Source organism: Mandrillus leucophaeus, unplaced genomic scaffold (assembly GCF_000951045.1).
Source record: "Mandrillus leucophaeus isolate KB7577 unplaced genomic scaffold, Mleu.le_1.0 Scaffold21, whole genome shotgun sequence".
Classification (NCBI taxonomy): domain Eukaryota; kingdom Metazoa; phylum Chordata; class Mammalia; order Primates; family Cercopithecidae; genus Mandrillus; species Mandrillus leucophaeus.
The window spans coordinates 5106820-5110267 of NW_012102143.1; positions in this window are offsets into that span (position 1 = coordinate 5106820).

Sequence of the window (3448 nt, forward strand, 5' to 3'; positions counted from 1 at the left end):
GAGTTCAAGTGATTCTCCTGCCTCAGCCTCCTGAGTAGCTGGGATTACAAGCATGCACCACCACACCTGGCTAATTTCATATTTTCAGGAGAAATGAGGTTTCTCCATATTGGTCAGGCTGGTCTTGAACTCCTGACCTCAGGTGATCCACCTGCCTTGGCTTCCCAAAGTGCTGGGATTACAGGCGTGAGCCACTGCTCCTGGCCGGGAATGGATTTTAAATGGCAAGTGCTACTGAGCTTTGTAGAACCCAGTTGCCTCTCAGCCACCATATCTGATCCAGCTCCATTAGGTTCCAGTTACTGTCCTCACTTTAGCAAATACCTGAGCACCAGTGACTCAGTACACTTGAAATGAGCAAACTCAGGGACCCTATGGAGCCTTGGTGTTTCAGCTGTCCGGGTGCAAATCCATTGTGGCGTAGACTCCACCAGAAGAATGGTGAATGTCTTAGTCTGTTCTGTGCTGCTACAACAGAATACCTGAGACTGGGTAATTTATAAAGAATAGAAATGTATTTCCCACAGTTCCGGAGGCCAGGAAGTCCAAGATCAAGGCTCTGACATCTGGTGTCTGGTGAGGGCCTTCTGGCTGTGTCCTCTCATGGTGGAAGGTGGAAGGGCAGGTGAGACAAACTCCCTTTGCCACGTCCTTTTATAGGGGCAGCTAATCCTGTTCATGTGAGAGGAGTCCCCATGGCCTAATCACCTCTTAAAGGCCCCACTTCTTAATACTATCACCTTGGCAACCCCTGAATTTTAGGGGGGACACATTCAAACCATAGCAGCTATCAAGCCATGGAAAGGCAATTCAGTCGGCAGCTTATATATTACGTCCTAGCTGCTCCCAGGCATGGTCCATTCATAAGGGTCCTCTGGCTGTTTGTCTGGTGGCAAGAACGTCCACAATCTTCTTCAGTTTCTCCTCTTTCTGATTTTCAGTGAATAAGACTGGGTGTCTAAACAGAACTTCTGAAATCTTAATGTGCATTTGAGTCACCTGGGGATGTCATAAACAGCACATTCTGACACAGTAGGTCTGGGCTGGAGGACGTGATCCTGTATTTCTAAGAGCATTTATGGGGACCTGCAGCATCAATATCACCCGAAGACTTGTTAGAAATGCAGTATCTTGAGGTCCTACCTTGACCCACTGATACATAATCTGCATATTAACATGAGCCCCAGGAAAGTCAAAAGCACATCCAACACCAAGAGGCGCTGCTCAGGGGGAGGGTGCAGCATGGCACATATGGCATCCTGGAGCTGCAGGCGAACATCTCTCAGGCAACCAGTGCCTCGTGTTCTGCCAGGTGCCCTCCCATGCACTGGGGCCCTAGTCAGTTTCTTTAAGCCCAGTCCGGATCTTCCATCATTTTTGCTTCCAGGCGACATGTGCGATTCACTGCTCTCTCTTCGTGGTGTCTCCTGATGACATCTGCAGGGGCCCCCTGTGAACTCTTTCTAGTTAACAGGCATCTCTTTTGTGCAGTGAGCCTTCCTGTCCCCACTTACCAGCTGTGTCTGCCCTGCAATCCTAGGGGCCCTGGACAGAGACGGGGTCCAGTGGGCAGGGTCTGAGGATGTTTTATTGACCTGCAGCTGTCCGAGAGCTCTCTGGGCGGTCGCCACGTGAGGCCACATCATGCCGTCCCTGCCAGCGCTCCTCCCCCTCACGGCTGTCAGGTGCTGGGCTCTTGGGGTAAAGTGCGGGGAGAGAGAATCTTAGGAGGTTTATTGGCCTAATAATGCCATCAGGACACCCTGGATGATAGTGGTGTCATGTCCTCAACTTGTATCCAAGAAACCATCTTTCAAGAAGATTTTATTGGCCCCAATATATTCACGTCAGCCTTCCTCTTCTGATCCAGCTCCTCTTATCACCCCGACAATCTCCATTCCACAGGGACTCACCCAGGCAACAGGAGGAGGACTCGGAAACTCCATCTTGTTCAAGGGGCCCTTGCACGTCTTTCCACAGTCAGTGGAAGTCATTGGGATGTCACATTTCCAATTAGACATGTCACCCCACCCCACAATGAAACCAAATTAGATATGTCAACTGAAGTGTGTGTGCGTGCCCTGGATGTGGCGGGGATGGCGGTTTGGTAAGGTCAAAATAACTGTCATATTCTAATATAACTGGCCGAGACAAAGATAAAGTCGTGGACAAACACACATTTATTTAGCTTTGGGGAAGGCATGTCAGATCCCTCATCCTAATAAGGAGAGAAGAAGGGGTCGATGTCAAATTTTCTATTCCTAAGCATTTCTTCCACATTCACTCAAATACGAAGCCTGTCTGGTTAATATCACACCTCTTCAGACATCGGCTCTTGCAGCCTTAACTTGCTAGTCTTATCCTGTATGTAAATTTATCACAGAGGCTCAAAGAGGTTATGTCTGTCCCATTGTATAATCCTCTCCCGTTCTGCCCCCGCTTCTTACACCATTGCAGCCCCGTCTTGTAATAAAGTGAGGGAAACGTTAGGAGGGTGGGGCGGGGTGATTGTGGGATGGAGTCTTCACTTGACCATCAGAGAGGTTTGTCCTCAGAGTCAGGTCCTTCCTCCTCACGTGAGTCCTTCCATCCCATGCACACAGTACTGCCCACACTAAGCAGTCCTGTCCCTAGGGTTTTTGAGATTCAGGGCGGACACTTTCCGGTGGATTCGTCAATTCGTGGATTGTCGGTGCTCAGGACTTGCCTCTTCCACATCCGGCAGGAGAAGAACCCGTACAGAGCACGCATCTCAAGCAGACCCCCTGGCTCCTGAGACAGTGCCCCAGGCTTAGAGGCACGTGGGAGGTGGAGCCTGCAAAAACACCATCCAAAGGAGAGGGGAGGCCGCGAGGAGGGAGATGGCAGAGGCCAGTGCCTGCAGATCCCTGTCCCTGAGCCAGGGCTATTTGAGCCACTCCCTTTAAAATGCTATTTTTAAAGCTTATTTTTAAGCCTCACAGTGACTTGTCAAGACAGCAACTTCCTGGCCCCCTTGCAGTTAGAAGGCCCTCTCCCCATTGCCCATTTTTGATTGAATTCTGGTGTTTTCCTGCAGCCCAGCTCAGCATCCTAACAGTGGTCCAAAGGGTGGTGGCAGGGATGTCCTCTAGGATCATCTAAGGCAGGGGGTGTGAGGATGCCAGACTCTTTCAGCAACATTCTATGGAGCTGCCTTTCAGAAATGTTCATCCCACCAGTGGTGAGGGCGTGGAATTAAAATCTAATGGAAGCATTTTCCCTACTCTCAATGTATTTGGAGTTCATTTCAGCTTTTCCCTGACAATAACTTCCCTGCTGCTTTCTTCTTCCCTTTTGCGTCTGGTGTGGCTGGGAGGTCCTGGGGCCTTTTAAATGCACAATGACACAGGTGTCCTCATATGCTGTGGGGGCACAAGCATCGTAGTGTGCTTGCAGTGACACAGGTGTCCTCATGTGCTTGCAGTGA